At 49.4% G+C, this 12,997-nt stretch overlaps 1 protein-coding gene across 1 annotated transcript in view; it reads right to left on the bottom strand.

The window, feature by feature from the left end:
- Positions 1 to 12,997, bottom strand: part of Stx8 (syntaxin 8) — a 250,638-nt gene that overhangs the window by 497 nt on the left and 237,144 nt on the right. The gene's annotated exons all lie outside the window — the stretch shown is intronic.

Below are 12,997 nucleotides of genomic sequence, written 5' to 3'. Positions count from 1 at the left end.
GTCACACAATTTAACACTGCTGAGGCGCCAATAAAGCACAATGCCTCATGTTAATAGGTCACTTTTGGCTGTGGTCTATTTCTGTGCAACTTATGAATGGTTAGGATAGTTTATTTTTTAAAGCAGGATCTCATATGTCCCAGGCTGATTTTGAACTCACTTTGTAGCCAAGAATAACTTCAAACTTCTGATCTTTTTGTTGCCACCTTCCAAGTATTAGCATTACAGATGTGTGTCACCACATCTGGTCTGTGTGGTCCTGGAGATTGTAATCCATGGTCTTATACATAGTAGGCAAGCATTCTGCCAACTATGAGCTGCACCCCCAGGCCACTTGGACATTTTTAAATAGTCACCAAAAGAGTGAAAAGAGCTATGACATGCTGTCTGTGGCCTCTAAAGCCTACATTATTTATTTGTGCCCTTAGAGGAGTTTGCCAGCCCCTGTTGTGGTACTGGATTCTGGCCGTCAGTCTTCATGTCTTTCAGCTAGGGAGTTCCTTTCTCTCTTCCTTGTGAACTTGGCTATGCACAGCATCTCAAGGCGGGCTCTAGTGCACAGTGCAGCTACCATGTTGACATGTTTGCAGTAAGCAGGTATGCGCACATGTGTTAACACTGTCGATTTTGGGGGCTCAGGAGATCATTATTTTTTTATTCATTTCCGTCTGGGGAAGCACTTCCGGTAGCCTGAGTACTCCCTGTGGGCAGAGTCCCACTGCTGCCTTCATCTGCTTCGCATATAGCTTGTGACTGAAATTCTGCTCCTGGCTGGGGAGGGGCTACACCAGGCAATATCAGGAGAGGGAAAAGACAGTGGGCATGATGTCAGTGGCCAGGCTGGCAGGGTCTATGGTGGGGCACAGTCTCAGGATTCCAAGGCCTGGAGTTCACCTGGGAAGAGGGGCTGGTTTTGGGGAAATATGTAGACAAGCCAGAGAGGGGCATGGCCACTCCAGCTCAGGCAGGCTCCCAGCGGCGAGACTCCAGAGGCTGTGATTGGCGGTGGTAGATCTGCCATGGTAACGATGGAAATGCCATGATAACCAATTGGTAGGAAGGAATACAGAAAGAAAACTGATTTTCAAGGCAGAAACACCCATGGATTTCAGTTTTATGCAACTACAGGAAGAGGCCTTGAGCCCCCAGCTGATCTGGAACAGTGCAATACCAGACTCAGCCTGCCTTGCTCCAGACTCAGCCAGGTCCCCACAAAGCTGAGAGGGCCATCTTTTTGGAACGTGAATTCAGTCTGGTTGCCTGTGCTCAAAGCTGGCCTGTCATTCCAACTGATGTCCTGTGGCTCTAGCCTAGAAGGCTGGGCATGATTGGACTCCGCTGATCCTGCAGCCTCTCTGAGTAGCAGCCACTTGCCTCCTTCACTCCAACAGGCCACACCTGCCTGCTGGTTCTCTGTCGGCGCTGGGGTCACTTCCTGGTGATCTCCTTGGTGACCTGCCATCACTGGTGCCTTCTACAGCTCCACATCTCTAGGTAGGACTTAAAACATCACTTTTGAGGTGCTAGCTCTTATCTGTGCCCTTCCTGGAAGGTGGGTGTTACAGAAGAGACTGCTCCTTCCCCTTCACCAATACAGAGCTGGCACACACAGGCACCGTATAAATGTAATAAGTGAAGAAGCGCACTGAATATCAGGAAGGGTAAGAGCAGACAGGAGGGGTGGTGAAGAGGGAGGAGGAAGCTGGGAAATGTGTTAAATAGGAAACTCAGAAGTGGTCCATACCAACCAACAAATGTCACGGACCCAGAGACAGTTTCTTGGATTCTAGAGGTTTGAAGGGGACAGACAGTTTCAGCGGAAGGGGTGGGGCCTATGAGAACTATTATCAATATAGTGTTGTCTTTAAAGATGCTGACGTGTCTATCACAAAAACTGGGTTAGATACCTCAGTAGCATCATGATGGGGAACACACACACATACACACGTGCACACACGCATTCAGGCACACACACAAATATATGCACACCTGCACAAGAAGGAAGCATGCTTCCTTTTTGACACCTTAGATAGTAAGTTGATCGCATGTGATAAAGTCGGCGCTTGTCCAAAGGTGAAAAGGGAACTTCAACAGCAAAGATAAATAAGACTTTTATATTTTAAGCCACTTCAGGCAAACACAGGCCCTTTGAGAGGTCATTTCAACAGGCTTAAGTAAACACAGCACTGAGTGGATCAAGGAAGCCATTTCTAGGTGAGAATAAACATTGATAGGCACAGGCCAGCTACAGCTTTGGGACCCTTTGAGCCAAGGAGACGACTTAGGGACCTTATCACCACAACCGTGTCTCAAAGTGAGACCCCAACTCCAGCACCTTTCTGGAGATGTACCGGAAGTGTATCCTTTCAAAGGTACCAGAGCTCAGCCCTGCTAATCACCAGGTTTGGGGCTCTGTAACACGGGTGTATTACCTGGCTCACGGCTCCGTAATTAGTCATTCGCCTATCTGTTCTACAGCCAAGGGAGCAGAGGTTCTGGGAGGCTGCGTGGGACTCCAGATGGGTCCGCTCTCAGCTTATGCTCTCAACCCCTTTCTCGTGGCTGCTCACCCAGAGGTCCTAACTCCCAGCAGAACACAGGGTACACCAGGCAGAGAGGCCCAGACTCTTGGCTCACCCAGAGGTCCTAACTCCCAGCAGAACACAGGGTACACCAGGCAGAGAGGCCCGGACTCTTGGGGCTGAAGAGCTAGGATACGATTTCTTTTCTTCATCTTCTCTTTGCACCCTCGCTCTACTTTTTATGGTGGAAAATTTTAAACACACACACACACACACACACACACACACACACACACACAGCCAGGAACACGGACTGTCATGAACCCCGGGCTTTAACAAGGCCCAGTTCTCAGCCAGCCTGCTTCTGTCTGCACCTTCACCCGCCCCTGTGACCAGCAGTGTCCCTGGTCCAGCTTGTCTATAAACTTGCAATAAGAGTCACTGGAAGATGAAGCACCGTCACATAACCAGCGAGCTTGACAGAGGCAGACCGGAGCCCCCAGCTTACTGACACGGAAAGTGGGTCTGGGCTTGCAGGATGGTCTCTGGAACAATCTGAACATACCGAATCAAGTGTCAAAGACAGAAATTGGTTTGGTTTTTTTCCCCCCCTTCTAACAGTGCTCAGGCCTCAGGGGTCTCACCATCCATCCCCAGCTAAGGAAATGTTTGACATTTCAGAACAGAACTGACAGGGGAACTCCTGGGAGCCTGCCAACTTCTAAACAATGAGCATTCGGGATTCGGGGCCCAGCCGGGCTCAGAACACCTGTGAGGCTCCTGCTTCGGGTCGCTTCCTCTGCATTTCACTCAGCTCCTGCCCCAGCACTGCAGGCACTCGGCCAGGCAGATGTTTGCTCCCAGAGTCCCTCCCAAAGTGCCAAGGGTTACAAGAGCGGGGGGAAAAACTGTCCATTTCCTTTGGTCAGTTTACCAGATGAATACCCAACGCTTCGCATATTTACAAGTCCTGCACGTGGCAATTTAAAAAGATGTAAGAAAACAAAAGTCCCTTTCAGACTGGGAAGGGACAGTAACAGTGTGGCTTTGGAACAGGGCATGTTTTCTGAAGATTGTTCATCTGAGTTAATGGCCCGTGACTTTTCCAGTGAAACATGGAAACCGATGAGTTGGTGTTGCCAACGCCCCCGCCGTGGCCGAGAGCAGGTAACTGCTCTTCGTGCTCACTGCATGCTCACTGCATGCTCACTGCATGGGTGAGAAGAAACAGAAGATATGGAGGCCAGCTTTTCTAGGGAATGCCAGCCATTTTACCCTGGAGTTGCAGGGTAGTGTGGGAGGGAAACACACAGGATGGGGGAGAGGTGTGGAATTGGGAGGCAGCAGGGAAAGGCGAGGCACCCTTGTCCAGAAGGTTTGTATATCCAGGCTTGTCCCAAGGAAAGCCATCCGGATGCCCTGATACTTGTTTTGAACCTGCCTGTGTGCCACACTGTGAAGAGTCAGGTCAGCAGGCCAGCCCCGCACAGCCACGCACCTGTGAAGATGGGACACCCATGACCAACGCCTGCAGTCCACGAGCCTCCCCCACAGTTGCGCTGTCAAAGGTGACATTTGCTTAAGTATTAACCAGTTGGTTCTTGCAGTTCAAACATGGATTTAAAAAAAAATATTTTATTTTGGCAGCAGACTCCTGAGTCAAGGTGAGGATTGAGCAGGACAAAAGACAGACCCGGAATATTTGTTTTCAAAAGTTCATGTAAATGTCCCCTTGAATCCCAATACTAGGTAAATAAGCCAAGAAAAGAGAAGACCGTGGGGGGAAGGTGAATGTGTTTGCTTTTTGCTGTTTGGATTAATCGACAGCTGGAAAAGGCAGCCTACGCAGATGCAGACTGTACACCTACCCTATTCTGGTGTGGAGCCCAGTTTTCCCCCAACCAGCCCCACAGCTTAGTGGGTCAGGGAGCCAGACACCGGTGGGCAGAACAGAACAGCAGCTCCCTGCCCCTGGTCTCATCTTTCTTGATGATGCCACAGGTGCACCTGTTAATTGCCTCCAGTAATGTTTTCATTAGAACACCAGACAAAAGGCAAACACCTCCCCTGAGTTTGGTTTTGCCTTGTCTGATAGCCAAACCATCACTTTGAGCTTTCCTTTCTGTTTCAGATAGGGCAGGATTATTCTCCATCTTCAGGACGTGCGCCTGTTAATGTACATGCCAGTACATGTGTGCAGGTCAGAGGACGACTTCAGGTGTCATTCTTCCTGAGCTAGCCACTTTCATTTCTTGAGACGAGGTTTCTTGCTGGCATGGGACTGATCAGATACGCTAGGCTGGTTGGCCTGTGAGCCTCCCTAGTGAGCCTCCCAGGATTCAGTTGCCTTTCCCGAGCCCTTCTCCCAGATGGTATGATCACAGGCATGCATTCTTTTGAGCTCTGGGGATCTAACTCACATTCTTGTGCTTGCAAGGTTTTACCAACTGAGTTATCACTCAGCTCACCCTCCATCGTCCTCATGAGCACCACAGTCTCTACCTGTTCTTTCTACCCATCGCCTTCTGCTCTCAACTGACTTCATGTCTTCCATGAAGGCTGCTCAGCCCCACATATCCGCCTCTCCTCGAGACCAAGAAACATCTACAAAGCCGCAGCTATATGAGGCCACTGCTGAGGAAGGACAGCCCTTTAACCATCTTATGTTATGTCCCCCCTCCCCCCCCAGGCCATAGGATCTCCTCCGAGAAGAGAGATTAGGTGCAGTCTGATGGGGTAGAGGGACACTGGTTTTATAATCAGGGACACAGGACTTCAAGTCTACCACTAAGTAGCTAAGATGCCCGAGGAAAGTGTCTCAACTCTGAGTTTGGTTCTACCATTTGTAAAATGAGGCCAGAAGGAAATGGCATCACAGACACGTTATGAGGATCTGATAAGGACATGGAGTTTCTTGAACATAACCGGTTTTCAGTAAATGACAGCTCTGCTGAAAACAGTGGGCATCCTGTCTACCCGATGCCAAGAACCATGTATGGGAGATGCTCCATGTCTCTGAACGTCCCACAAGACAGCCTGTGTCAGAGTCACTGCAGAGTAACATGTCACTCATTCCAAGGAAGAGGAGCGAAGGCAGAGGAACACCTGGGTGGCATTTGGTAGAAACAGCCCAGTTCTAGCCGGGCCGGGCCACGATGATGGCGTCCAGGAAAGGTTGGAAGTTCACAGTGGAATATCTGGCAGCATCCGCCTCGGTTATTAGCTACAGGAAGGGCAGCTGTGCTGCTTGATGCCGGCTGGAGTCAAAGGCAGGCAGAGCTCAGCCAAGTGGATGCCAGGTGAGACAGACTGTGAAAAGCTGAACTGTAAAAGCCTGGGAGGAAGTGGAGGTCAGAGCTGGAGCACAGACTGAGGATGGAGTCACAACAGGAGAAGGAAAAGGTTAAAATAAACCAAAAGGGGACTTACTGTTAGCCTATGGGCAATTGGGGAGGAAGTACAGGGAGGAGACTGGACTAGGAAGCCTGGGGGTTGTGGCTATTTGGGTATAAACAGAAGAATTACTAACACCAGGGACACTGAGAATGACAATAGCCACACAAGGAGACCAGAAGTCACACGTGTAAGAACAATAAGTAAATGTACCCACGCCTTTAATCCCAGCTCTCGGGAGGCAGGGACAGGCAGATCTCTGTAAGATCAAGGCCAGCCTGGTCTATATAGTGAGTTCCCGGTCAGCTAGGGCTATATAGTGAAACCCTGTCTAAAGAGAAAACACTGTTTTACAGTGTCTAAATCCTGCTACTCCCTCCACAGGGCAACCATTGCTGGAAGAGTAGAACTGTACTCTCTAAGGGAGCCCCTTGAAGGTTGCTCGCTGCCCAGCAGGCAGAGCTGGCTTTGGGCAGAAGCCCCAAATCTCTGGGTGAGTATGTCATGGAGCTGGGCTCAGCCAACAGGAGAGGGCAGCCTGGACTGGTCATTCGAGTTCTGGGAAAGAGGCACGGCATGGCTTGGGACATGCGAGTGACAAAGTGGCTCCTCAAAGGACCACACGGCAAGGCAAAAATTTGGCCAGCATATAGGACCTACCTTTGTTTTGCTTCTGATTGAAAACAAACACGGGGATTAAACAGCATTTAATCTTCGCTTTATTTTGATGTTGTGCTGAGTGAAGGTAACAAACAGGCCCTGCCTTTAGGTGACAAAACTGACTGGGGAGAGTTATGCAGAGGCAAGAAGACAGCCTGCAGATATCCCCCTGGTCCCTCTGCAGGCAAACTGCCCAGTCCCCTGTATACACAGCTTCCTCGGGATCAAGAGGGATACACACTTATGTCCCAGGCTGCATGTGGTTTTGCATGCAGAGTCTGGACACTGTGGGTGCCGACTAATGGTGACTGCCTTTCAGAAGAGCGGAAGCCCCCTGAAGGCAGGAAGTGTGGTTATTCCCCAGATGGTTCTTTAGAAAGGCTAGGCCAGCATGACCCAGGGGCGTCTGGGCTAGACAGAGACACCTTGCCCTTTCTTCTGAAGGCCCAGACCCACCTGAGAGAAGCACCTAGTGGGCGTCACAGTAGCCTGGCAGCCGTGTTGACAACAGTACAGAAAGCCCTGACAACAGGGAAGCAGAAGAAAAAGAAGGTGACAGCAGTTACAGAGACACATCTGGGGGCCAGAGGGAGCAACTGCTCTCAGCAGGAAGTGGGAAGCAAGAAGGCCACCTGAAGTGGGGGAGGGGGAAGGAGAACTGGCCTAGAAACAGGAAATTAAAAGGAATTAAGACAGTGAAGGAGGTGGGGCCAAGAAGCTGGAGGGCAGCCTAACAGCTTAGGGCAGGCTCTCTGGATCCAGGGCCCAGGCTCGGCCCAGCATCAGGTATCAGGTAGCTGTGGAGCAGCAGTCAGGGCCCTGGCCCATGAACTAGCCAGCAGTTGGCCAACAGAAACCCTGTGTATGAACTTGCCTCACTGGACAAATCAGGTCACAAGAGGTAAGACTTTGTCAAGTGGTCCCGGTGTGGCACAAGAGTACTGCCAGAAGCCAGATTTGATTGGTGGCACATTCTTGTGATGCTAACACTGCATTGGGGAGACTGAGGCAGAAGGGTCATGAATGTGAGGTTATCTTGGGCTACACATGAGTCTTTAGTATATATTTTTAAAGTATTACCCTAGAAAGGATTTACCTAGGAGAGTGCCATGTATCCACATCAGAACCTAACAACAAATGGTCACTGAGTGTCTACTATGTGCCAAGACTCTTTAGGGGTCTTCCAGTCTCAGGAGGGCAACAGGAAACCAACCAAACCCCGAAGAAACCAATCTCAATCCTACCCACCTCTCAAAAGGAAGCAAACTTTGCGATGATAGTGTTCCCTAGAGGGAGTAAGCAAAACATGGTTGTTCTAGTTGCTTCCTGCGCGGAAAGTGCTGATGTTTCTAGGCCCTATCTGTGTTCTTAAAGCGTTGTTCACTTCCTGCCTCTGAAAGACACTCAGCACGGACTCACCGCAGTTCAACAGCAGAGTGCAATTGCAAATAGATAATCCTTCATATCGGCAATCAAAAGCAGCACACACGAGGAGTTGTCAGGGCAATAATTTAAAGTCTATTCTCTGACGCATCAATACTGCGAAGAAACATCCCCTGGCCGTGCTGCCTGTTACCCCCGGGAATGCAAATCTGTCTGGCAGGAATTCAGCTGTCTTGGAAAAGCCAGGCAGGAACACTGTTACAGATATCTTGTTTTGACAATTCCCTCTGGACTGTGTGTCAAAAGATTTCTGGATGGTTCCAGCCAGGTTATGGATTCCCTATAACAAACTCCTTCATTTGTCCTGCTTAGACGAAGTTGGGTCACCTGGCATTAATTAGGAACACCTGGTAAGGTGACCCAAGGGCTCTGCTGCTGATGTCCTAACTCAGGGCAGAAGCACAGTGTTGTCACCCACCCATCAATGGTTAAAAGCGAAGCACCTGGGCAGGGGGCCAAAGGTTCTGAGATCCATGGGGAGTACCTGTCTCCCAGGGCAGCACGTGAGAGTTGGCCTAGTGGCCTTGGACCTTTACCCTGAACCTGCTCTACACCCAGCTGACATGATGGAGTCCTTGGGCTGCATCTCCTGACTCTGAATGCATCTGGTTCCAAACGGACACTACAAGGACTGTGGCACCTTCCCCACCACCAACTCCTTCTTTCAGTCACGCATCCTCTAAGTGTTCTCTAATGGATGCTGTAGATGCTCTTTGGAAAAGTCAAGATGTAAAAAAGATACACTCCAGTTCTGAAGCAATAGGTGCTTGGAGTAAGTATCAGGGCATTACAGCTCAGCCTCTGTAAGTGAGGCCAACAGGAGTATGCTGGAGGAGCAGATTAATTGCTTAGATCCCTCCTCCTCCAAGGCATCCATGCACGGGGACCCCTGAGTGTCTGGTTCAGGTAGATCCCAAGCAACTGCATGAGGTTCCTGCCATTACTGTGCTTTTAGCAAGCACCATATCCATTAACTTCATTAGTGCTGGGAGCTTTATATGCACCTTGTATATGCCTGAGCTGCTCGATAAATGTTTAAATAAACACATGATAAAGGGCCTCACTCCTGACATGGCTAGGTAGGCAAAAACTGCACTGCTAGTGTCTGAGAGTCTGTATCTTGGACCTACAGCAATGGATAGATAGCACAGCCCAGCAAACTGCTGTCTCATGACTTGGCAGGGGAGGCCGGGAAAGTGAGGCCACAAAGGCAAGTAGATAACTCGATGTAGCAGAAGCTGCTAAAAACCAGGGAAAAAAGCAGCTTCTTTCTTCCTGGTGGGGGATCTAGGTGGCCGCTCAGAGCCACGTCTGCTCTCTTCAGGTCTGAGGGGCACACGGAGAGGAAATGCTAATACATTTTAGAAATTACCCATCCAACAGCGAGGTGTGGGAGCATTCCTCAGGTAACTCGGGGTGCCTTTCCACATAACATCAGGAAATTTCCAACCTTAAACGTTAACAGCATGGAAGCTTAGAAAGAACACATTACGAGAGTCTCTTGGAATGAAGGGTGATGTAATGACAACTGGAAGCAGACAGGGAACTTATTATAGAATGCGCCGAAGGGAGAGTTGGAGAGTAAGGCCTCCTCAATGGGTCCCAGCACTTTCCAGGATGTGAGGAGTCGGGCAGGGCGCTGGTTCCCACTTGGTCTGTGGGGGACATGGGATCTCATATGAATCAGGAAGTGGTGTGCTGTTCCTGCTGTAGCTGCTATCCATCAAGTGACCCACTCCGAGTGCTCTGCGCCTAAATGAAAGCTATACTCCAGTTGATGGCTGCTTTTATTAGGAGCTGTTTCGCTTCACCACAGCACAGGCGGAAAGCTGGGCTGCGGTGTGGCCATCAGCTGGTCTCTGAAACTGAGAGGAGCCAGGTTGAGGCTGAAGAAGTGAGATGAAATAACAGATGCAAGATGTCACCTTCTGTTAGGAAGATCTGGGGTGAGAGCACTTCTGGGAATGTTGGAATTGCTAGCACCATTTCCAGAGCTTCAGGTGAGAGACACTGTCATCCTGCGGGCCACATCTGCCCCACCTAGTCTCTGCAGTCCTCTGGTGAGAGACACTGTCATCCTGCGGGCCACATCTGCCCCACTAGTCTCTGCGGTCCTCTGGCCTCCAAGGTGACACGGATTACACAGGGAACCATGGGCCATGGTGGCGAGGACATAAGACAGACAACTGTTAAGGGTTATGGGAGAAAAGTAAAGGCTGGCAAGAGAGAAGCCAGACATCTTTCACGTTAAGAACCTAACCTCTTCTCAAGTAACTAGAATGTAAGTCATAACTACTTGTTGTGGCCGTGACTTGTTCCCATCATGGAAGGAGAAAGCTCAAAAGGTCACTGTAGTTTTCAACTGGTCACCATCAGGCCATCCGAGCTCTCTCGTCTGTTACCTTCATGCATGGTACATGGCCCACAGGTGCAGCAGAATGAGAGGCCCATGACAGGTGCACATGCGCACGATGCCAGGCTCCCTCTTTGCACGGAGGCAGCAGGGGAGACGAGCCCCACCCCCAACAAGTACTTGTCAGTCAGCCTCCCGTCTATGGGCCTGACCACTCTCAGCAAAGCCAGAGCTTGCTGCCAAGCTTTTCTTGAAAAGTTACCCACTTTCTCTCACGCTTCCTCGGCTCTACCATGAAAAAAAGAGTACAAAATGTATGCTCACAAAATCCCCCAACACTCAGCGTGTATACAGAGGTGACTACAAAGCCTGGAGATACAGTGGAATTCATATCTGGTCTATGGGAGGTATAAAGTGAATCTTCATCCTCATGACTGGATTTTACACTTAGGAAACAGAAATCCATGTCTCTGAGCATTCCCAGAGATGATTGCCATGGGTGGGGGGCAGGGGTGGTTAATGGGAAGACCCACCCAGAAGTGAGTAGCGGTATCCTATGGGCCCTGCAAGAAAAGAGGAACTTTCCTCCACTTCCTGAACTGTCCTGATGTGGACTGGCCAGTGTGAACTGAAGCCTCTCAACTATGAGCCACAATAAATCCTTTTTCCTTAGGCTGCTTCGTGATAGGCATCTCATCCCGGCAACAGGAAAAATAACTTTAATGAAAAGGGACATGTGTCTGCACAGTGCCCCAAGGGCTCATCTCCCTAAGATTTGGAACACAACTTTAATGCTAACGCCACAGTGAGAAACTTGGTGGCACGAATGAAGTGACAACTGCACCTGGCCAACTTTTCATTAGCAGGATGAAGGCTATAAGCTTCGTGAGCTGTGGGACCTAGCATGTCGGGTACGGGGAGAGGACATCTCAGCTGTGTTCTGCGTCGGCTCCTGGGAAAATGGTCTTTTATCCACAGCAGCATTCGCGCTTGCAGGCCAGTCTAGGGAATCACAGGAGCACAGCACAGCCAGGGTGCAGAGCTCTCCCACGAGCATGCCACATGAATACAGGCCTCTCACACTACAGAGTGAAGGAACCTGTCCGTTCTTCATGGGGGATGTGCAATGATGCCACCTCCATTCCTACTACCCTCAAACACTCTCCACTACCCCCACTACTCCCAAAGACGCCCTCCTATGAACAGCATGCCATCTGCGACCCCTAAAATTTGCCCTCTGCGCAGGGAAGCTTTTAATGATATTCTAGCAGCAAATGCATTGAAACCCCCGAGCTAGAACTGGGGACTCCCAATCACCTTTGGGGCCTGAGACACATGCCTCAGGTAAGCATTATGAGCAGACTGGACAGTGTTTCTATTGAACCTTCTAGAAAGAGAGGATACCAGGTCCTAAGTGCTAGAATATGATTAAACACTTGAACAGAGATTCTGCCAGGAAAGAGGATTTAAGGAGGAGGATACACTGGGTCAGAGCTGGAAGACAGGGAACAGCTATATCTGGGGAACAGCATGAGTAAGGCTTGGGCCACTTCAGAGGGCCTGGCAAGGTGGGAATCTTTTCCTCTCTCTGCTTAAGAGGTTCGGTGTGTGGGGCTGTAGTTCCTGATGATACCTGTGCTTAGCATGTGCGAGGCCCTGGATTTGGTCCCCAACACTGGTTAAACAAAATAATAAATGTAGACATTCGATGTGTAAAGGCTGAAATAGGTCAGAAATGTATGGTTACGTCAAAGGTCACATTGGTAAAGGACATGTGACCAAGTGTGTGTCTGTCATGTGACATGGGAAAAATACAGATATAAATACAGATATCTGCCTTCTGAGGGCATGCTGTTTGTACCACCAACAAAAGGCATTTGAGACTAATATTAAGGTGGTGTCATCAACTCGAGCTTATCTGCTCTTCTGGGAAGAAAAGTAGATGATCCAGAATGTGAGATCAGGGTTTGAAATATTTGCTGGCTCACGTTAAAGCTGCTGTCAGCTATGTCAGATGTCAGTTCATAGAGCACTAAGAAGGTGAGTTGCGACACATCCCCCAAATAATCAGGTTTCTACCTTAGCCTCCCAATCTCAATATGCCATGCTCGCTTGCACCTCTGGGAATGCTCGCTTGCACCTCTAGGCCTGGCTCTTTATACTGCTCAGAACCTCTGCCAGCTTCCATATACCCATGGATGGCACAGCGCCAGCTCAAGAGCACTTTCTCCCTATAAATTCCTCCCCCAAGCTTATAGCATCTTAGGCCTGCCTTTCCTATGATTCTGTGCAGAGATCGTATATGCACAAAGATGGCTATATCACTCTACTACATGATAAAATCTTTGGGGACTAGGTCATACATTTGGTCTATCATTGACTAAAATGTCATTTTACAGTGCATGAACATACATTCAGTATTTATCTTTGCTTTGGTTGAATGGGCACAAGTTCATAACTTAGATTCACTTTCTGGAATATTAGAAGTCAGTGACTGACTTATTAGACTCCCAGTGACTGGCTCAGTGGCAGTTACCAAACAGCACCTGGAACAGAGTAACTGTTCCATAAACATGTGTTCAATAAATGGATGAATAAACAATTGAATTATGGACAGAGAAGTCAT

The sequence above is a fragment of the Chionomys nivalis genome, chromosome 7, assembly GCF_950005125.1.
Source record: "Chionomys nivalis chromosome 7, mChiNiv1.1, whole genome shotgun sequence".
Taxonomy (NCBI): domain Eukaryota; kingdom Metazoa; phylum Chordata; class Mammalia; order Rodentia; family Cricetidae; genus Chionomys; species Chionomys nivalis.
Note: the sequence above shows the minus strand (reverse complement) of the source record. Positions and strands in the feature narration are given on the sequence as shown.